The 24,122-nt window shown below is 40.0% G+C and overlaps 1 protein-coding gene across 4 annotated transcripts in view; it reads left to right on the top strand.

Annotated features, from left to right (window-relative positions):
* Positions 1-24,122, top strand: part of MACROD2 (mono-ADP ribosylhydrolase 2) — a 2,147,232-nt gene that overhangs the window by 615,298 nt on the left and 1,507,812 nt on the right. The gene's annotated exons all lie outside the window — the stretch shown is intronic.

A 24,122-nucleotide genomic window follows, 5' to 3' on the forward strand; every position in this document is an offset into this window, starting at 1 on the left:
AAAACCAATGCTTGCTCATGTATAGAGAATGAAGTTTCGTAGTTTTGGCACGGTCTCATACTTGTAGTCTCATGCTTACTGGATTCTTCTAAAGTTGTTTAGATTCCTATTCATGAAGGAAGGATAGTTGATAAGGAAAATGAGTAATTATTACCTTGTTGTGAAGTTTTACTGGATAACTTTTTTTTTTTTTTCATTTTAGTAGTAACAATTGATAGTATCTACTATTAGCAGGACATTTTTCAGCTAACACAGTGCTTTCAGAGGCATTATTTCTTTCCATGCTTATAACCCCACAGGAGAGTATTATTATCATCAATATTTTACAGATGAGGAAATTGAGCTACATGGACTTTAAGGACTTAGACAAGATTTCACGGTAACCAGCAGAATCAGGACCAAACTCTGGGTCTTGCTGAATTCTCTCATTATTTATGACTTCCTTGCTTCTAAGCCCTTTAAGTCAGTAAGATCTAGCAACAGACCTCCTGGCATGTTTGGAAGGCAAGCTGTATTTGACCCTTCCCAGAATCACTTACCTTAGATATCTTTTCTACCTTCATTTGCTACTTGAACCTTAATTCACCCTTCTGTTCCCTCCAATTTGGGTGTTGTATGTGTACTCTGTGATATTTTGAATTTGACTTGAAACATTCACATTTATTTGTCAAATTAAGAGCTCAAACAATTACATACCAGCAGGAATCCAGAAGCCTGTAAGTCTAAAAAGAGGCATTCTACCCCACAACTGCCAGCAGAGAAGAGATCTGAGTAGTTCATTCACTCCTACCGTTGCTTCTGGCTGCCAGTTCTGCAGCTAAAACTTATTCCCTGTGACCAAGGGCCTGATAGGTATACATCCCTTCTTAGCTCACAGGGATGCCTCTTGCTGCGTGCCTTGATTACAGCTCTTGTGGGTCACATTTCCAGGTCCAGGCACTATGCCCTGAAGCAGCATGGCCTTGTTGAGTTTGGAAGGGTTCCCTGCATATGCCTCCAGCCACCTCATCTCTCAGAAACATCCATATGTCCAAATCCAAGGCTCCAGTTGACGTGCTCCCTTTCCTCAAGTCAATTTTATTTTAGTGACTTATTCTCTTTCCTGCCACGGACTTTTGGTGGGGTCTGTGGCAAAAAAGAGATCCTGATCCACCTTAACAGGTCTCTCAAACTTTGAATTTTAGGGAACAGGTAGGTTCTTTCTTCTAGGAGAATCAGGGGTCTCAACAGGTGGCAGATTTTTTCATATTACACCCCCTCTCTTTTCCAAGGAAGAAGTTGCCTTCATGCCTTATGTTCACAAGACTAAGAAGACACCTTCAAGGCTAGGAAAAGGTCTCTAACTCTATCTGTGGAAAGGTTGGTGTAAGCTTAAAATAAACTGCCTTGGGCAGAGCTGGTTCCTTCTCAGGGCTGAAGGAGAACCTGTTTTGGGCCTTCTGATAGCCGTGGGAGCTCCTCTTGCTGCTAGGTGGTGCTCTCCCGAGAGCAGCACGCAGTCCTCCCTCTATACATGCCAGCCTGTGTGTCCAAGTGCCCCATTTACATAAGGACATCTGTCCTATTGGATCAGGACCCACTCTAATGACCTCATTGTACCCTGTCATCTGCAAAGACACCATTTCCCAATTGTATTCACAGGTACTGAAGGTTAGGCCGTCAGCGTCTTTTATGGGAGACAAAATTCAATCCAGAGGAAGAGGAAAGCCCAGAAAGTAAATTAGGTTTCCTAACACTAAGTACCATGGGATTTGTACTGTGTTCTGAAATCTCTTATAATTTTTTTCGGTAGCTATTAAAATGTTTATTCAGGAATGTACTTAGTTGTCATAGATTTAATGGCTTCTGATTTTTCTACAAAACAAGTTTTTAAAAAAATTTTCTTTTAAAGAATTTTCAACTGAATCTTGACTTATTGCCTTACTATTATGTAGTCGTTTTCTAAGAATTACTTCTAAGTTTGTTTGAAATACATTTGTTAAGAAAAGATTTTTAGGCTTTAAAGAGAAGCAAATGGGGAACAATACCTTTAGGCAATATAGAGTATCCCTATTTATAATCTTAGGTTTGTGTGTGTTTTGTCTATTCATATTACCAGGGATAATAGAATGAAACATTTATTCACTGTTGCTTGATATTCCTTGTAAGCTCACAGAGATACCTCATGAGGATGTAATCTTAGAGATATCAAATAGAATGGGTACTTCTTACTGTTTACAAATATGACCTAAAATAATATTGAGATGCTTCCTAAATTTAAACAAATGAATTTAACAGTCATTATCTTTTCTATATCCATGTAAGTAAAATAAAACAGTAGTTAAAAGTAAATATGATATATGTATAAAACAGTAGTTAGAAAAAAGTTCAGTACGGTTCAGTCCCTCAGTTGTATCTGACTCATTGAAACCCCATGGACCACAGGACGCCAGGCCTCCCTGTCCATCACCCACTCCCGGAGCTTACTCAAACACATGTCCATCGAGCAGGTGATGCCATCCAAACATCTCATCCTCTGTCATCCCCTTCTCCTCCGGCCTTCAATCTTGCCTAGCATCAGGGTCTTTTCCAGTGAGTCAGTTCTTCGCACCAGGTAGCCAAAGTACTGGAGATTCAGCTTCAGCATCAGTCCTTTCAATGAATAATCAGGACTGATTTCCTTTAGGATGGACTGGTTGGATCTCCTTGCAGTCCAGGGGACTCTCAAGAGTCTTCTCCAACACCATAGTTCAGAAAGCATCAATTCTTTGGCGGTCAGCTTTCTTTATAGTCCAACTCTCACAACAGTACATGACTATTGGACAAACCATAGCTTTGACTAGATGGATCTTTGTTGACAAAGTAATGTCTCTGCTTTTTAATATGCTGTCTAGGTTGGTCACAGCTTTTCTTAAAAGGAGCAAGCATCTTTTAATTTCATGGCTGCAGTCACCATCTGCAATGATTTGGAGCCCAAGAAAATAAAGTCTCTCACTGTATCCACTGTCTCCCCATCTATTTCCCATGAAGTGATGGGACCAGATGCCATGATCTTAGTTTTCTGAATGTTGAGCTTTAAGCCATCTTTTTCACTCTCCTCTTTCACTTTCATCAAGAGGCTCTTTAGCTCTTCTTCACTTTCTTCCATAAGGGTGGTGTCATCTGCATATCTGAGGTTATTGATATTTGTCCCGGCAATCTTGATTCCAGCTTGTGCTTCATTCAGCCTGGCATTTCTCATGATGTATTCTGCTTATAAGTTGAATAAGCAGGGTGACAATATACAGCCATGATGCACTCCTTCCCTGATTTGGAACCAGTCTGTTGTCTCATGTCGTGTTTTAACTGTTATTTCTTGACCTGAATACAGGTTTCTCAAGAGGCAGGTCAGGTGGTCTAGTATTCCCATCTCTTTAAGAATTTTGCAAGTTTATTGTGATCCACACAGTCAAAGGCTTTGGCATAGTCAATAAAGCAAAAGTAGATGTTTTTCTGGAATGCTCTTGCTTTTTAGATGATCCAAAGGACACTGGCAATTTGATCTCTGGTTCCTCTGCCTTTTCTAAATCCAGCTTGAACATCTAGAAGTTAATGGTTCATGTACTGTTGAAGCCTGGCTTGGAGAATTTTGAGCATTACTTTGCTAGCGTGTGAGATGAGTGCAATTGTGCAGTAGTGTGAACATTCTTTGCCATTGCCTTTCTTTGGGATTGGAATGAAAACAGACCTTTTCCAGTCCTGTGGCCACTGCTGAGTTTCCAAATTTGCTGGCATACTGAGTGTGGCACTTTCACAGCATAATCTTTTAGGATTTGAAATAGTTCAATTGGAATTCCATCACCTCTAGTAGCTTTGTTCATAGTGATGCTTCCTACAGCCCACTTGATTTTGCATTCCAGTATGTCTAGCTCTAGGTGAGTGATCACACCATCATGGTTATCTGGGTCATGAAGATCTTTTTTGTATAGTTCTGTGTATTCATGCCACCTCTTCTTAAAATCTTCTGCTTTAAAAGGATAGGACACTGAAAGATGAACTCCCCCAATCAGTAGGTGCCCAATATTCTACTGGAAAAGAGTGGAGAAATAACTCCAGAAAGATTGAAGAGATGGAGCCAAAGCAAACCCAACACCCAATTGTGTATGTGACTGGTGATGGAAGTAAAGTCCGATGCTATAAAAAACAGTGTTGCATATTAGCCTGGAATGTTAGGTCCATGAATAAAGGCAAATTGGAAGTGGTTAAACCGGAGGTGGCAAGATTGAACATCAACATCTTAGGAATCAGTGAGCCAAAATGGAAGGGAATGGGTGCATTTAACTCAGTTCAGTTCAGTTCAGTTCAGTTCAGTTCAGCCACTTAGTCGTGTCCGACTTTTTGCAACCCCGTGAACCACAGCACGCCAGGCCTCCACGGTCCATCACCAACTCCTGGAGCTTGCCCAAACCCATGTCCATTGTGTTGGTGACGCCATCCAACCATCTCATCCTCTGTCGTCCCCTTCTCCTCCTGCCTTCAATCTTTCCCAGCATCAGGGTTTTTTCAAATGAGTCAGCTCTCCCCATTAGGTGGCCAAAGTATTGGAGTTTCAGCTTCAACATCCAATGAACAGTCCCTCCAATGAACACCCAGGACTGATCTCCTTTAGGATGGACTGGTTGGATCTCCTTGCAGTCCAAGGGACTCTCAAGTGTCTTCTCCAATACCACAGTTCAAAAGCATCAATTCTTCGGTGGTCAGCTTTCTTTATAGTCCAATTCTCACATCCATACACGACCACTGGAAAAACCATAGCCTTGACTAGATGGACCTTTGTTGGCAAAATATTGTCTCTGCTTTTTAATATGCTGTCTAGATTGGTCATAACTTTCCTTCCAAGGAGCAAGCGTCTTTTAATTTCATGGCTACAATCACCATCTGCAGTGATTTTGGAGCCCAGAGAAATAAAGTCAGCCACTGTTTCCACTGTTTCCCCATCTATTTTCCATGAAGTGATGGGACCAGATGCCATGATCTTAGTTTTCTGAATGTTGAACTTTAAGCCAACTTTTTCACTCTCCTCTTTCACTTTCATCAAGAGGCTCTTTAGTTCTTCCTCACTTTCTTCCATAAGGGTGGCATCATCTACATATCTGAGGTTATTGATATTTCTCCCGGCAATCTTGATTCCAGCTTGTGCTTCCTCCAGCCCAGCATTTCTCATGATGTACTCTGCATATAAGTTAAATAAGCAGGGTGACAATATACAGCCTTGACGTACTCCTTTTCCTATTTGGAACCAGTCTGTTGTTCCATGTCCAGTTCTAACTGCTGCTTCCTGACCTGCATAGAGGTTTCTCAAGAGGCAGGTCAGGTGGTCTGGTATTTCCATTTCTTTCAGAATTTTCCACAGTTTATTATGATCCACACAGTCAAAGGCTTTGGCTTTTAACTCAGATGAGCATTATATCCACTACTGTGGGCAAGAATCCCTTAGAGGAAATGGAGTAGCCTTCATAGTCAGCAAAAGAGTCCAAAATGCAGTACTTGAATGCAATCTCAGAAATGACAGAATGGTCTCTGTTCATTTCCAAGACAAACCATTCCATATCACAGTGATCCAAGTCTATGCCCCAAACAGTAATGCTGAAGAAGCTGAAGTTGAATGGTTCTATGAAGACCTACAAGACCTTCTAGAACTAACACCCCAAAAAAGATGTCCTTTTCATTATAGGGGACTGGAATGCAAAACAAGAAGTCAAGAGCTACCTGGAGTAACAGGCAAATTTGGCCTTGGAATACAAAATGAAGCTAGGCTAAGGCTAATAGAGTTTTGCCAAGAGAACATGCTGGTCATAGCAAACCCTCTTCAATTAACACAAGAGAAGACTCCACACATGAATATCACCAGATGGTCAATACCGAAATCAGATTGATTATATTCTTTGCAGCCAAAGATGGAGAGGCTCTATATAGTTAGCAAAAACAAGACTATTAGTTGGCTGTGGCTCAGATCGAGAATTCCTTATTGGAAAATTCAGACTTAAATTGAAGAAAGTAGGGAAAACCACTAAACAATTCAGGTATGACCTAAATCAAATCCCTATCGATTATAAGTGGAAGTGACAAATAGATTAAAGGGATTGTCTCTGATAAACAGAGTGACTGAAGAACTATGGACAGAAGTTCGTGACATTGTACAGGAGGCAGTCATCAAGACCATCCCCAAGAAAAAGAAATGCAAAAAGGCAAAATGGTTGCCTGAGGAAGACTTAAAAATAGCTGAGAAAAAAAGAGAAGCAAAAGCCAAAGGGGAAAAGGAAAGATATACCCATTTGAATGCAGAGTTGAAAAGAATAGCAAGGAGAGATAAGAAAGCCTTCCTCAGTGATCAATGAAACGAAATAGAGGAAAAAGGTCTTTGGAGTAACACAAATAAATATGATATAGTATCAACTTATTGTCACATGAGTAGCCCTGGGTAAGTAACCTAACTTCCAAGCCTCGATTTTCTCATGTCCAAGATTTGCAAAATAATTTCGTTTTCCTAATAAAACTTGTGGAATAGTTATTTTAGAATCATGTTTAGCATGCTTACAGCAGTGCCAGGGCAGTGAGCCTAAAATAAACATCAACTGTACTGTCAGTATACCAATTAAATTAATCAGTTTCACTGAAATCATACTTACTATTTTACTCTGTTAAAACACGGAGCCCAAGAGGAACGGCTGCTGTGACTCTGTGCCTAGAGCAATGCTAGAGTCTGAATTGTTGGCCATGGATTGTTGCTGTTGTATGTCAGAGAATGTAACTATGGTCCTGTTTTTTAAATAGTTCTTTCTGTAAAACTAATAGTTTTAGTTGAGTTAGAACCCACCCTGAGTCATAATATTAAAAACATTAAAAACATTTATCTCATCATTTAGCTGTTGATTTTTCTTTATCTTTAGACACCCTTTCCTGTGCTTTTATTCTCAAAATTTTTTGTCATTTTAGTTTGTTAATTAGAGAAGCTGCATTTCTTATTGTTACATACTTTTCTTCTTTAAGTGGTTGTTCATTAAAAAAAAGTTGTAAAAACAACAACAAAAAAACGTTATACAAGCAAATCTCCCTTATATAAGTAATACATTTTCGTTGTGTGGATAAATAGATAGGTGTACCCACACACACATATACATGTATCAGGCCACCTATAGTCTCACACTCCATACAAAATCAATGTTTGCAGTTTGAGAGAGGATCCCTTAATATTATCTCTGACTCTCCCAACGTCTTCTGGTCAATTACATTTCATCTGCATTGATATCTGCTCTACCTGGCCACCTCTTTTGGTTGTAGCGACATACAGGAAAGAACCTAGACAGCAAGAGGAGCCGATCGGGGTTTTATATTCATTTCCCAGACCCAGGGCCCTTTCATACTGAGACGACTCCCCATAGGACTGCTGAGGTAGCAGACATTCATTGAAATATATTTTCATTGCCTAACATTGTCAACTGAAAAGACACAAACTCTGAGACACCTGTTTTCCAGACGAGAGAAATGGTCACCCAAGTTCACCCCATGTGAATTTACCCTCTACTTACTGCCTGCCCATTCTCTCCAGCTCTTTTCCCATCTGTCTTTCAAAGTGAAGCTAATGGCAGTTTATTTTATTACATATGTTTCTCATTTTACTATTGAAGCCTGAAAGTCCTTAATCTGCAATTCTGAAATTTCATTTTCATACCCCAAATGTTCTAAGAATGAAAATATTTCCATAATTAATATGAAGCTTTTACAGTTATTATTTATGATACTCAATGTGAATATTCAAATGTCAAACTACCAAAGTATAAATGCACTTGATTACAGAATATTGCCCCAGATTCCTCTCAAGGTGGTATGTAGCCTGTGTTATCTGCACTAGATTACCTCTCTAAAATCCAAGAAAGTCTGAATTATAAACACAACTGGCCCTAGAGGTCTTGAATGAGTCTTCAGCCTGTATTAGCACGTAGAGGGGGCTGAGGACTGGTGTAATGAAGGGAAGGGCTGAGGAGGATGGGTTCGTTTCAACTGCACCAGCATTCTGCGAACTTCAGGTCTGTACTCCACCTGCCCTTACGATAATGGCAGTGTCAACTGTTTGCAGTCCCCTCCTGCTTTATTTTGTCCATTTCTTACCGTGTTTTGCCAACTGAGACATGTTTCCTGAATTCCTACACATAATCCTTTTTATTTCTACTAATGACACAATACATTTCCTTCCTCAAATAAAATATAGATTTCCTTTGCAATCAATACCACACAACGGTTAGGCTAGAATGATCCTTTGCTAGAACTATTTTATGTATGATACCTATTTATGGGGACAGTAAATCAATAAATCCATGTCATAGTTTTATCTCTGAGTTCAGAGGATTCCCCAAGGAATAGCAAAAGATCACACTTCAAGGCTATGGAAAGAAGAGAATAAAGCACAGAAGCAGAAGACGAAGGAACAAAGGAATTTCTTTTCCATGGCAGACAGTCAAATTATTTTTAGTTGTTGTTGTTAACATTATTTGGAAAATACCTACCAATGATATATCATGTTTTTACCCTATAACACACTGTGAGGACTTTGTATGGTTTCCCCCTTGGCATCCATAAATATCAGAGTAATGGCGTTTTGCTAGTTACCGAGTAAAGGAACTGAAAAAAGCGTTTCTCATTCCAAGTTTTTCCTACAATGCCAGGTGTGAAAATTCAGGTACAAATGAGGACTGTAAAGCAGATTTTCTCAGTCTCAGCACTATTAATATTTTTGGTTGGGGAAATCTTTGTTGTCCAGGGCTGTCCTGGACACTGCAGAAAGTTAGCAGCTTTCCTAGCCTGTACCCACTAGATAACCAGTGGCACTCCCTCTCCCCCCAGTTGTGACAAGGAAAATTATCTCTACATATAGCTAAAAATGCCCTGAAGGCAAACTCATTCCTGCCTCCCCAACTGAGAACCACCTTCTGTGAGGTAACTCTTATGTGTTTAGAGGTTTCTGTAGGGAGAGGTAGTGCTGCCACTGTGATAGCTTTATAGCTGAGGGTAGGGATAATCCCCGGTCACATGTTTTTCTGAATTTTACTTTGCATCTTTTTCATTTTGCTGTATTTGTTGGTCAGTGATGCTGAGCCAAGACTTTTGCTGGGTGCTGGGATAGTAGTGATTAAGAGAGCAGGTCCCTGATCTCATGGGGTGTGCCTTCTGAAAGGGGGTGGGGTGGGGGAGTGACAAGTGTAATCAATCAGTGCATGTATGTGAGCTTGCTCCGTCGTGTCCGACTCTTCGCGACCCCATGGACCGTAGCCCACCAGGCTCCTCTGTCCATGGGATTTCCCAGGCAAGGATACTGGAGTGGGTTGCCATTTCCTTCTCCAAGGGGTCTTCTCCTCTATCCGCAGGCAGATTCCTTACAACTAGCACCATCATTAGCAACCAAGTGTATGAATAATATAATTTCAAACAGTCAAATATGCTATAAATAAAGTAAAATAGATAATTGGGCAGCATGACTGGAGGACAGTTGATTGCTACTTTAGACAAGAATCAGAGGTTTCTCTAACCTCTGAGCTGATAAAAAGAAAGATCTAAGTGAGGTGTGTGATAGAAAGTGTGAATAAGTTAGTTTTGCTCCATGGCAGTGAGAAGGCCAATGTGGCCGGAACTGAGAATTTACTGAGAGTGGTGCTCTATGAAGTTGCAGTTAGGGAAGGTCTGTGTGCCACAAAAAGCAGCAGTTTGATTTCACTGTGATTGCAGTGGGCCACCATGAGAGGCTTTTAAGCAGACGAACTAAGATCATGGCATGCGGTCCCATCACTTCTTGGCAAAAAGATGGGGAAACAGTGGAAACAGTGAGAGACTTTCTTTTTTCGGCTCCAAAGTCACTGCAAATGGTGATTGCCACCATGAAATTAAAAGATGCTTGCTCCTTGGAAGGAGAGTTATGACCAACCTAGACAGCATATTAAAAAGCAGAGACATTACTTTGCCAACAAAGGTCCGTCTAGTCAAGGCTATGGTTTTTCCAGTGGTCATGTATGGATGTGAGAGTTGGACTGTGAAGAAAGCTGAGCACTGAAAAATTGATGCTTTTGAACTGTGGTGTTGGAGAAAACTCTTGAGAGTCCCTTGGACTGCACGGAGATCCAACCAGTCCATCCTAAAGGAGATCAGTCCTGGGTGTTCATTGGAAGGACTGATGTTGAAGCTGAATCTCCAATACTTTGGCCACCTGATGCGAAGAGCTGACTCATTAGAAAGACCCTGATGCTGGGAAAGATTGAGGGCAGGAGGAGAAGGAGACGACAGAGGATGAAATGGTTGGATGGCATCACCAACTCGATGGACATGGGTTTGGGTGGAATCCGGGAGTTGGTGATGGACAGGGAGACCTGGAGTGCTGCGATTCATTGGGTTGCAAAGAGTCGGACACGCACGACTGAGTGACTGAACTGAACTGAACTGAACTGAAGCAGAGGAACAGAAGAGTTAGCATGTTCTCACTTAAGGCTTTAAAAAGATCATTTGGGGGACAAAAGTGAAAGTAGGTGAATTGCATTAACAGCCTTTTCAAGAAATGAGTGATGGTGGTGGTTTTATTTAGAGTTGTACATTAAAAACAGAAACTGGAAGATTCAGAATGTATTGCTGCTGCTAATTCGCTTCAGTCGTGTCTGACTATGCGACCCCATAGAGAGCAGTCCACCAGGCTTCTCCCTCCTATTAGAGAAGCTGAACTGCTAATAGTTGTTGTATTGATGAGATAACAAGGTGATTCCTGAGTTTGAAGCCGCAGCAATTAGGAAGATGATACTGCCCATTTACTGAGATAGGGAATCCTTTTGGGGGAACGGTCTGGTTTAAGATGCTGCAGGCATTTGGGGGAGTCCTTAAAGGTCACCCCTCTCCCCTCTTGTGACTCTTTGCTTTGTGATTACTCATGAAGTGAGAGTATCCACCTCTTTTAGATGATCTTTCATGAACCTCCAACTTTGAATCCAGTGAATCCTAATTTTTGAAATACCAAATACTATAAAGTATTGTTGTTGTTGTTGTTTTCTTTATGCAAAAGTGCTTATGTAGATGAAGGTTACACAGATGACCAATTCTCGTAAATCATCATGTGTTCAGAATTGTGGTTCCAGAAAGATGGTGGATTTATATGGAAACAGGCGTCCTCATGTTGCAGCATCTGCCTTTGATCTTTGACTCATGAAGGGCTGGGATCACGCACTGTGGAAGAGAATGAAGCTTCTTTTCCTACACTGGAGAGAGAATTCCAAGGATCCATGTTTTAATATATGGAATTTACCCAGAAAAAAAAAAAGAGAAAGAAAAGAAAGAAACTTAACATCTTTCTAGTAAATTACTAAGAGGTTTCTTTTCCTCTCTCCTTTTATTTCCTAAAGTTAGCCTAAAGCCTGTGTATACTGAAGGGTCTTATAGCTCTCTTGTCCTTAAATTTCAGGCAGCAGTAAGCAGACATTTTTTGTAACCAAATCCAAATGTGCTTTAAACTGAGAAAATCTCATCTGGCAAACAAATGAACAACAGCAACAACAAAATGAAATTAATAGGATGCGTTATTTACTTTGGAAAGGGGCTTCTTGTACGATATCTTTAAGAAATGAATAGCATTAAAGGATTTAAAGTATAATTTTATAAACAACTTCTCTGAGATGCATTTATTTCATCTAACATGGACCTTCTATAATGTGCTCAGTCGCTCAGTTATGTCCAACTCTGCCACCCCGAGGACTATCGCCCACCAGGCTCCTCAGTCCGTGGGGATTCTCCAAGCAAGAGTACTGGAGTGGGTTTCCACACCCTCCTCCAGGGGATCTTCCCAATCCAGGGATGGAACCCAGGTTTCCCACATTGCAGGCAGATTCTTTACTGTCTGTGCCACCAGGGAAGCCCGATACCGTATTGGATCTAAATGTCTCTCATTAATGCATAGGTAAAATGGCCATGGAGATTTTTTACTTCCATTTTCAAGAAAATACAATATAGTCTTTAGTTTTATTTTTCTTGATGAATAAAGTATTTGTCATTGTTCAGTTCCTCCTACATTTTATTGTAATATGAGTTCTTCTGGCAATTTTCCATTTCTACCTGGGGTTTCTTTTTTACTCACAGATGAGTTTATTTCTCAGGTTGGTAATAGTGTTGGGATAAATTCATAAATAGTTATTCTTTGAATGCTGAATAGAAATGTCTTTTATTCCTGAATAAATACAGAATTTACTTGTTGTAGACATTATATTTGGGTGTCAGTACACAGCTTCTTTTTCCTGTTACGTATTTTAAGTGATACTGAAGATACAGAGTGACAGATTTTAATCAGTTAGATCTGGTATGGGTTGAGGTTTTTGTTCTGTGTGTGTGTTTTGCAAGGTAATACATGTGAAAACAGATAATAAAATAAAAGCAAATAATAAAATAGCTGGATTCAAATGAAGATGCTTTGAAATGATACAAACATGCAAATATGTTATTTTTATTAGCAGTGGTACTCTTTGTGATCATCAAGGTGTGCAAGGTACTGTCGTTGGTATGGTTTCTAGTTCAGGTGTTAGACCAAAAAAAGCCAAAGTATAGTTGATTTTGTAGTAAAGACTCATTTCATAGGCTTTTTTTAGAAGTACTTTCTAGGAGTTTCATAGAAGTCTTTGGTGGGGCTGCATTTCTTGTAGACTTACTTTCTTGGAATACCAGTCTTTAGAGTTGTTCATATGATGGTTAAGATTGTGGCTTATGGTGCCAAACTGCCTGGTTTCAAACCTCAGCCAAATTTCTTAATAACTGTAAGAGCTTAGACAAATTTTATAGCCATTTTGTACTTATATTTCCTTATATGTAAATGATGATAAATAAACAGTACCTAGTTTTGAGGTTTAAATGAACAATATTAGTCAAACATTAGAAGAATATCTAGCATATAGTAAAAGACAAATGTTTGCAATTATTATTCCTTGAACAAGTCTGATAAAAATTCAGGTTGACAGGTTATCAAACTGCATTGGTCCTGTTTGGAGTCTTCTTTGTTATGTGCAGAGATTGGTAATGACCTGTTTTTGTTTCGGTCATAATTTGCCTAATTATTACATCTCATATAAAAGAAAAACGAACAAAAAGCAACAACAAGGCTTGGGCCTTCAGAGGGACGAAAAAGGCAGCATCTCAAACCTGTGCTCTATACAAGGTCCGGGCCCAGGACCCTCTGTCGTCGCACCCAGGACTCTGACCTGTGATAACACAGGGCCTTGCGTCTTCATTCTCAGTGAATCTGAGTAGGATTCTTATCTTAAATTCGGCCTTAAGCTGTAGGGAAATCAGAAAATTTGAAAGTATAGTATTATGGCTGAAATACTAAACTTTTTAAAAAAATGCATGCTTTAGTTTGTTTAGCTGTCTAATATTTTCTCTGTTCTCAAATTAGCTACCTCTAAAAATGTATGATTTTAAATTACATACTGCATTATGCAGGTACTCATCTAACATTTAAAATGTAAACAATGCCAATGTTTCTCAAAGGCAAGAGGTAGGAGATTATTATATGTGAAAGGAAGTAGAATTATGGTCTTTTAAAATTCTAGCTTGCCTTGGATTTTTCAGTTTTAATCAAATTGGCATTTAAAAACACTGGGCTCACAGTTCCGTTAAGAACTGTGTGTTGTTTGTAGAGATTTTTAGGTGCAAATTATCTAGCCAGATGTTTAAACACTAAGGGGAAATCAGTTAAATACAATTAACATAGTCTTCATTTATCAAGTAGTTAATTCTCAGCAGTAGACCACAAGCTTTTTATCCCCATTTATAGATAGATAGACAATATAAAAGGAAAGATCCAGAAACCTGATTTTGAAACTGTATGAACCTTGCAAAATTAGGAAACATTCTGTTCATTATAGGTGGCTTCCCACATTTTGGTTATTGATTGCTTTCAACTTTTCTGATGATTCAAGACTTTAATGACTATTGGAATAAATATTAGGTTGCATTGTAATTTCCCACCAAGTAAATCATATGTATTGATTATGGGCCTATGAAAATATCTGAGAGTAGAGTCAGGGTGGGGTTGCATAGGATATACAAACACACAAAATATAAAGATTATATTGCATAATATTGCTTTATTTCAGTTGCCTAATTGCAGCTCAACTCAACTTACCTATAAGACTGTATTAATGTGGACATTTTAATATGTTTAATATGCTATGAGGTGGGTGATCCTAAACTAATCATGCTGGGAGTGAAATAGTTCTTAAAATAGTTCTGATTATTGTGAATTTTAAAATGTTCTTTATAATTAGTTAAAAGAAAGTATAAATGTAATATAAAAGTGCAGAAGTTTTGGGTTTGCAAAACAAAGAAAAAAATTACTGCTTAATAAAAAATGTGTGCACTTAATAAAAAACATGTGTACCCTATTATATGGGCTTCCTACGTAGCACTAGTTGTAAGAAAAAACCCTCCTACTAGTGTAGGAGATGTATGAGATGTGAGTTCAATCCCTGGATCATGAAGATCCCCTGGAGAAGGGCATCACAATCCATCCCAGTATTCTTGCCTGAAGAATCCCATGGACAGAGGAGCCTAGAGGACTACAGTTCATAGGGTTGCAAAGGGTCAGAAATGACCGAAGCAACTTAGAAATCACCCTATTATATATCTATATGATCTCTATATATCCCTATCTATTTGTATTTCCCATTTTATTTTCAGTTTTGTACTTCATTTCTTATATGCATTTACCGGGCTATTGTAAATATTCTGAGTTGTTCTATATGTTCTGGGTTCTTAAATCTTCCTGAGGAAGACCTTAAAAATATTTTGAGTTTTATAAGTCTTATTGGAAATATAGGGAGTTACTTTCAGGTGTTAATTTTGAGGCTAACATTTTAAAAAGTATTAAAAACAGTGACATAGTAGAAATTACATTAAAAATCAGGGGTTTATGTTCAAGCCAAATTCCGAAAGGATGAAAGTTTGAACTTGGTTATTGTAGCTTCCTCTAACTCTGTCATTTGAGGTCTGGGGTACATCTATGCTTTGAAAATACAAGTATGAAGCCATGAGAATAAGTTATCATCCATATGGCTTTCATAAAACCATCTAAGCTTAACAGAGATTTATGGACATCTTTTTCTGTTATTTTATTTCACTGTGATGGACTGATTTATTTGGGGCAGGGAGAGGCTTCTGTTTCTATCATTAACGTTGTTGTTGTTGAGCCGCCCAGTCATGTCCGACTCTTTTGCAACCCCATGGACTGTAGCCTGCCAGACCCCTCTGTCCATGGGATTTCCTAGGTGAGAATACTGAAGTAGGTTGCTGTTTCCTTCTCCAGGGGATTATCCTGACCCAGGGATCGAACCTCCATCTCCTGCTTGGCAGGCGGATTCTTTAGCATTGAGCCACCTGGGAAGCTAATGTATACAAGGAGAATGTTTGTATGCAATGTATACAAGGAGAATACATTTGTTAATGTATACAAGGAGAAACAGAAGGTAACAGGAAGGACTGGATGGGAGCTAAAAAGGGCTTGGCGAGCAAGGATGAGAACAATTGAGAGGGATACAGCAACTTAAGGATACAATTATTTATTTGACAGCTGTTTTCCAGTATGTTAACTTGGGAAATAGGCGAAGGTTGATAACCAAAGGAGTGAAGTGTTAAGGAAACAAAGAAAATACAGCAAAAAAGGACACCCCACTATTTTTGTCTTGTTCCCATGGTTTCCATTATTTCTTTTTCCTTTTTTGCTTGTTGCTACTTTCTGGACATGAAGGAGGGAGTATTTTTAAATTATTTGTGTGGGTGCTCAGTCATTAGGTCGTTATCTGACTCTTTGTTACCCCATGCAGTATAGCCCGCCAGGCTGCTCTGTTCGTGGGATTTTCCCAGCAAGACTGTTGGAGTGGTTTGCCATTTTCCCTTTCAGGGGATCTTCCCAACCCAGGGATTGAACCCACGTCTCCTGCATCTCCTGCATTGGCAGGCAGATTCTTAACTCTGAGCCTCCTAAGGCCCTAAACCACCTGGGGAGCTCTAGACAGTTAATTAACCCAGTAGAACAATAGTTTTAAGAAACTACAAAAAGGTATTCTGTTTTCTACAACACAATTAAATAAGAATCAATTTTAGTCATAAGTTGCACAGCGCTAAACAATTTATTTATCTAGATTATTTTCACCCCATCTGCCTATGTAGACTCATCCTTATTCTTAGCCTCCCTTAAAAATGAAATTAGGTTTTCTTCTTATTCTAATAGAGTCAAAGGACAACCCAGATGTCAGAAGTTTATGTTTTTTTTTTTCCACTATTGAGTACTCCCAATTTTCAGGTGGTAAAACATTTATATAATGCTATAATACTCAACGTAAATTAGTTTGCATTTAACTATGTCTCTGCAAGTGATGCAGAATAGCAGAGCAATGAAAAGCCACATAGTTGGAGCCTGGGTGTGGGGGGTTGAATTCTAACTCCACACTGAACCAACCAGACCTTGGACAAATGGCTTCTCTCTTCTTTGCCTTAATTTCTTTGTCTATACAATGATAATGATATACTTATATATAATGATATTATATATCATATATAATGATAATACTTATAACATTGTCTTTTTATGTTGTTATGAAGATTAAACTAGTTAATTTAAAGTAAGTACTTAGAACAGTACTTAGAGCACATAAGGTCTTCATAATTCCATGGCTCTCAACTTTGTGACACATTCGAATCACTTAATGAGCTTGTGGCCGAGGCCACACACTGAATCTATTAAATCTGAGTCTTTGGAGGTGGGTACCAGAAGTGAGAGTCATGCAAACTCTTTGGGTGATGCTAGTGAGCAGACAAAGCTAAGAACCACTACTACAACTGTGGGCTGTAATTATCCTGCTGACTAAATGATAAACTTCCTGAGGGCAGGGAGAACCCTGCTTTTATTAATATACTCCTCAGAGCCGCTATCTCAGTGTCTTATTTGTAACTAACGCTCATTAAATACGTATCAATTAAGGAAAACATGTTGATGATTCTTTAGATGTGTAAAGACGTTGCAGCACCACAGAGGTGCTGATTTTAAGCCTTAATTATTTATTCCCTCGTTTATTCACTTATACATGCTTCACAGTTCTGAGTCTTGATTTACTAGGCTAACTGCTGCAGGCATACACAATTTGGAAATCCAGTCCCTGTTCTGAAGAGTTTATAGCCTAGTGTTGTGATGGGGAACATGAATAAACACAAACATGATGTTAATAGTAGGAAAACTGACCATGTTTAAGTGCCCTGTTGCAATTCAGATTCCCTAACAGACTGCCTATAAGATGGAGCATGCTGCCCGTTTGTTTCAAAGTGCTCTTGGGATCAACAACCCTGCTTGAGTGATGAGAGGATGGGAGCGGCATGGAGAAGCATGATTGGGCAGGGAGAAAAAATTACATTTCACTGTATTCCCAACAGAGTGTCCAGACAACCCCACAAAGAGCTCTTCAGAGCTGTCTCAAGTTGGGCCGCAAGTGTGAATGACCAGAGTTCTTGGTTTCATTAATCAACAGAAATTGATAAGAGGCCAGACAAGAAATTCAGACAAAGCCTTATTGGGAGCCATGGAGAATGAGAACAATTCACAGGTTCCCTTGCTCTCTCCCTTAGTTGGAGGCAAGCTGTTTCCTTATCGGGGGTTAGGCCAGAGGGGTGGCTTGGGTGGTCTGCCCACCCCCTTGGTGGTGCTAAATGCAGGGATCATGCATGGATCAACCTGATTTTGCTCCTCACTCCTCAGAAGTGGCAGTTGGATTTTTGGTCTTTTTGTATCTGTTGTTTATAATTTGCCCCAACTCTACATGCACCCAATTCTATTTAGTCTCTTATAGTTTCCTTGTATGTTGCTCAAGGAGACGTTTGTCCAGGTGCAAGTACCACAGCCAAGAGTCTCAGGTCCCAGGGTTCAGGTCCCACCTGTCTCAAAAGGGCTGTTTTTGTTTTTCCGTGTTGATCAGTACTTGGATACAGGGGCTGGAAGACGTGACCTTGGTAAAACACATTTCTTTAGCTGAAGCCATCCCCAAATAGACCTGACAGCTCAGGGTGTCTTCTGGTAGTTTTCCCAAACAACAGGGGAATACATCCTTCATTCCTAATGGGGGATTTGGGTAGAGCATTATAGTATCACCATATGCGATACAAGAGATTAATTCTAACAAACAAAAAGACTACTCTGACTCAGAGAAGAGACAAGTCACATTTACTTAAGGGGAGAGAGAAGAACCAAAGGTGAAGTGAGAGACTGCTTTCTGAAATAGATAGTTAATATTTCAAGAGGCTGGGATGAGGTGCAGAGTATTTCAGGTAACATCAGAGTTACAGATTGGGGAAATCTGCAGTTATCAGTTTGTTCAGAAGCTTGTGTCTAGAAACCCAGGATAAACAGTGGAAGCTTAATTTGGTTGCCATTCAGGAGCAGGGAGAAGAGTGGACCAGTGTGCTTTAGCAAGATCAATCAGGTAGCGATATGTAGGTGTAGGAAGGGGCAGAGCTTGAAGTCAGGCTTACTGGGGAGCAAGCCAATGAAACTGTACCTCAAGGACCTACCTAAGGCGGGGGTACCTGTGACAGGAGGCAGAGAATGGCAAATGACTGATTGGGTTTAGGAGGCAGTGCAGAGATGAGACCAACAGGCTTGATAGCTGACTGAACTCAAGACGGTGTGGGTGGTTAGCAGGTCGGGGATGGCTACAGTGAGGAAAGGCATCATGATGGAGAAGCAGCCTCAGAAAGGGCAGTGACTCTGACCCATTGTTAGGACCGAAGAGACAAATGTGGCCAAGGTTTTGCATTGGGCATTAGGAGGACATGAAAGCACGTTGTTCAGGTTGACTTGCATCCTTGATTCTTGTGTTACTGTCTGAGGATTTCCTGACAACATCAGGCCATTTTGTCCTGGTGACTCAGGGAAAGCGCATCAGTGGTCTGAGGCCAGTCGGGTCAGAGCACTGTCCTAACTGGTGCTTGGCAGGGCTGTGAAATACCTGATATTTGTTCCCAGAATGCCAGCCTTCTCTCTTAAACTCTCAGAGTATTTATCCTCCCTCCGTATTCCCCATTTTCCGCCACAACTGGTCAATTATACCACAGTGTTGGTTGCTCCAAGTATCTATCATCTACTCTGGAAGAATCTATAGTGGCAGACTTAGACTCTGGGTCTTTTAAAACACATTTCAGCACATGGTATTATTTTAAGCAAGAGGAGCCTCTGAATATTATGTTAAGTGTAAGGTCACCCTCAGTGATTTAATTTTGAGGACCAGCATTTTCAGGATTTGAACAGGATGGAAAATTAAGCCACACTTGGAGCTTCTTAACCTCGGAAGGAGATCCTGCAAGCTTCTAAACACGGACTTATGGGGGACTAAACTGGGGGGCATAGTATGCCTTAACATAGTTACAATTTCTCTCCCCCACAGAAATGAAATGGGTGGACTGATCTTCTGGTAATTGTTTTATTATGAAAGAACTTTTCCTACTTTATCTTAATGTCTATGGTGTTTCATTTAAGAAGAGCTTAACTGAACCCTATATCGAAATGAACTGTGTTGTAGTAGTATTAGTTCCCAGCTTATTGCTCTGTGAAGGCACAGAATGCTACATAATCTCCCTTCCATCCTGAACTCTTTTAAGAAAGTCATTGAGGTACAGACACTTGAGAATCTCTCTCTCTCTCTCTCTCTTTAAATTACGAATATTTTATTGGAGAATAATTGCCTTATAATATTGTGTTGGCCTCTGCCATACATCGACATGAATCAGCCATGGTTATTGTCTTGCTTTGCAAAGAAATTCCAGTTTAGCATTTACCTGGTTATGGTCCCCACATATTTCTCAAAGGAAGATAAGTCAAGCTTGTTGGGAAGTTCCTGGTCGTATATTATCCAGTCTCGTTACCTGAACAGCCTTGTTTGACATTGTCGGTGTGAACACTTACATGGCTGTGATTAGAGCTTGGTGTCAGTTTGCTTGCTAACTCACTCTTCTTGCCTCTCTCTCTCCGTCTCTTTCTCTCTCTTTCTTCCCTAACTTGAAGATTCACTGCAATTGTTTGAAATGATTTATATTTCGCCCTAAGTCATTAGTGTGTATTTCCAAGTGGCCAATCTTTCCTCCTTTGTTGGTTAATGTTTACAAGAAATCTCTTGGAATAATGACTCACCGTGATGATTTATCACTTGCTTGCCTCCAGTATCAGCGATGAGCTTATGTTTGAGACTTTACCCTTCTCTCTCTGTCATTAAAACAAATTCTGTTCTCAGACTGGTGAATATGATTCTGCACCTGATCTATGGAGAAACATAAAGCATTCTCTATCTATTAGCAAAGATAGATGCTTGCTACACTCCTCTGCTTTTCTGCAAGGATTGTTCTTTAATCTAAAGACCAAGAAACCAAAGGCAAGACCCATTTAGATTACTTCAAGATGCGTAGTAGTACTTATATTAGAAGTCACATTAAAGGATAATAAATAACAAGTCTTTTTACTAAGAAGTTTTCCATTTAAAGAACTAGGTCACACAACTACTCTCTTATCAATTTTTATGTCTAGTAAATTAAAAGAAAGTCTACTTTCTTTGCTTAGTAACAGAGTCAAGATGCTGTGAGACTCTGCTGAATTTGAATTCTACCTGTTACTGAAACTCTGCGTCCTTATAAATGACATTCAGGAGAGGAGAGCCTTTTCCAAATGACTTCAGTCAGAGCCTCACAATAATGAAGGGAAGAGGGAGCTCTGTGGTGCTTATTTGTGCAGGTGGCAAATTGTACCCAACTAGGATTCAGAGTCTTAGAGCTGATGGGAACCTTGAAGGGAAGTGTCTCCAGTGCCCCTTATTTTAGGTAAAGAAGAATGTCCTCCTGACTAAAGTGATAAGGGGAACTAACAGTCTGAGTAATGATTTAACCAAGGTCACTAGAAGGCATCTGCGGTCCACACTCTCAGCTGCCACCCCTGTGACTGTTTTCTTCACCAGTTTATCCCAAGTCCCTGAAACAATGTCTAGTACTTAGAAGGTCCTCGGGGTGAACGGATGAGCAAGAGCCAAGGGGACTACAGAATAACAGTTGCCTTCCTTATAAGAGAGCATTACTTCATCCGTTTTAAATTTATTTTATTTTATTATTTTTTTATTCTTTTTCAAAGTGTTTTCCCATTTCGGTTATTGCAGAATATTGAGCAAAGTTCCCTGTGCTATTCAGTAGGTCCTTGTTGGGTACCTATTTTAAATACAGCAGTGTGGACACGTCAGTCCCAAACTCCCAGACTCTGCCCCCCTCCCACCTTCTCCCCCCTGGTCACCATCGTTTGTTTTTGTTTTGTTTCATTTGAGTCAGTAAAGTAGGATGTTCTAGTATATAAGTTCTGGAGCCAGATTGCCTATATTGAAATTCCTGCTGTGTGATCTTCAACTAGTTACTTACTTCACTAAGCCGCAGTTTTCCTGTAAGGTAGATAATGGACCATATCTCATAAGATTGTTGTGAGGATTGAATGAGTTTAATTATGTAACAGGATTAAAATAAGACCCAGTTTATGGCCAGGGCTCCGTGTCTGTTAGCTGTTACGTTAGGAGCGGGGGCAGTCAGTGGCATGTGGCGTAAACCCCTGGGGTTCCTCCTATGGGGGTATCTGGCATCTGACAGGTCCTTCTCAATGAGGGCAGAATTGCGGGCGCTCAGGGTGGGCCCCTGAAGACCGGCGTCTTTGCTTCTCTCTCCTCACATTCCACATCAGTCACCAGACTTCTGCCACCACAGCTGCTGTGCTGAAATCTCATAACCAGTGTGAATATACTCAGATGGTAAAGAACTGAGCATTTGAAATTGAGGCAGTGAGATGCAGGAAATCTGATGGGCCTTAATCCCACCCAAACCTGATGTTGATGCTGGCTCAGAGACTCCTTAGCTGCCTGTCCTGGCAAAATTGTTCAAACTCTTGTAACTTTAGCTTCTTCATCTATAAGTGGGATAAAAAAAAGTATCTCTTGTATGCTATAAAAGATTAAATATGACAGTATGTACATTTAAAGTGCCAGGTGCACCATAGGGATATAATGAAGGCTTGATTTTATTACTTATCACAATAAGAAAACCCAAGGCCCAAGGCATTGGCAAGAAAAACAATGCCCATTACCATGTAAAGATGCCACGACTTCATTTGCTTGCTGCTTCAGAAAGTGACAAGATAGACAGGTTTCTAGATAGCAAGTACCATGAAAGTATTTTATCTCAGAAGCAAATAGCTTTATTCTTGGAACTTTGAGTCTCATCTTTGAGCTGCTTGTTAAAATGATTCTATGACTTGTGGGACATCTCTAATGCTAAAATCTCACTCCAACCATTGTGTTTTTAGAAGGATTTCAGTGTTAGAAAGAAAAAAAAAGAGAGAGAGAGCAGGAAAGGAAGGAAGGAGAGAAAAGACTCTCTATTTTCCATATAATGGAAATTGGATCTTGTTGATAATGAAGACTTTCATTTGACTTTGGTGAGATAAATCTGGGTGTCATCAAAGATGAGGTACTAATCAGAACTATTCACAATAGCCTGAAATAGCAAACAAACCAAGAGCCTCAGGACTTGTATCAAGAACAAGAAAAAGACTGTTTCCTGTTTCTACCACAGTTCACTACTGCTGGCATAGGGACACCGCCACACCTCATCCGTGCTGGGGATGCAGACCCACACAAATTCCCTATGTGAAGCGTGCCAGGAGGGGACAGAGGAGACAGCAACACTGTGGCTGGACTCTTCACACATCTCTGTGGCCAAAGGATCTAGCCCGGGCATTTATCACGCTGAGGCAAGAAGTAGGCTGGAAGAGGAATGAGCCAAATATTTGGTGACAGTCATTATTGCAATTCTTATGTATTCTGCTCCTCCTCCTCAGCACACATGGTGGGACTGCACCTCTCTGCCCACTCCAATTAGCCACAGTTACGTAATTTGCTTCAGTCAGTGAAGCGTGAATGGGGATAATGTGTCACTTCCAGGCTGAAACTTCAGGATCCAGGGTGCAGTTGTAACATTCCTTCTTCTTGTCAGGGTGACTCAGAGCTTAGGGCTCTATCAGTCCGGATCTCTGAGTGAAGGGGAAAATGGAGAACCGCCACCCCCTCCATCAACCTAAGATGGGCATGTTGTTCCAGCATAGCGCATTTGTGCTATATCACTGAGATATAAAAATCATTTGTTACTTTAACATATCCTAGACTATTCTAACTGATTCAGATAGGGAACATATTAGGATAAATTTTCAAAAGTTAAAAAAAAAATTGTTTCCTTTTGCTCGCGTAGATTTATACATCATCAAAGTTAAAGAGCTCAGGTATTTTTTATAATCAGAGAGAGAAAAAAAAAGGTTACCTAAAAACCTCAGATTGGTTCTTTTGACTAACAGTTGTGGTACTCGTGTTAGTGGGTAGTCACACTTGGGAGCAAGCAGCAAGGAGCAGGGAGGCTGTATTAGTTACAGCTTTAGGGTAAGGCTGGTGTGGCAACTCCTTTTCTACTAGAAACAGAACATTCTTCAGTGGCCCATCATAGAAACATCTGACCTAAGGACAGTGCTATTGGAGACCACGCGATGTTTGTAACATGCTGTTCTTTTTCTCTGATTAAAATGAGTTCACTATGTATTTAGATGTTTTAAAGGGAAGATTCTTAATTTCTTACCTTTGTGCTATAGAAATCAGTGAACACAAGAGAGCACCACTAGCGAGTGGAGACAAGTCTTGTAGTCCACACAGATGGTTTGTGGATCTCAAGAACTTCCACATTCTCTGCTACTCCTGAAAATGAGAGAGAGAGTGCTGTGAATTCAGGTACAGATCCTACCACTGATTCATTATGTGCCCGTGGGCAAGGTACTTAATCATTTTGGATCTCAGTTTCCTCATCTTTAAAATGAGGGTAATAACACTGGCATAGGTCATAGGGATGTTGTGTGGATAAACTAATTAATGATTGTAAAATGCTTTGAAAGTGCAAAGCGTTGTATAATTGTTAGGTGTTATTATTAAGAAGTATTATTAGTGTGTTGTGTTTAATTTTTATGAGGGCTTCTCTCTGCTTTGAAGTTAGCA

This window comes from Cervus elaphus, chromosome 23 (genome assembly GCF_910594005.1).
Source record: "Cervus elaphus chromosome 23, mCerEla1.1, whole genome shotgun sequence".
NCBI classification, from domain to species: Eukaryota; Metazoa; Chordata; class Mammalia; order Artiodactyla; family Cervidae; genus Cervus; species Cervus elaphus.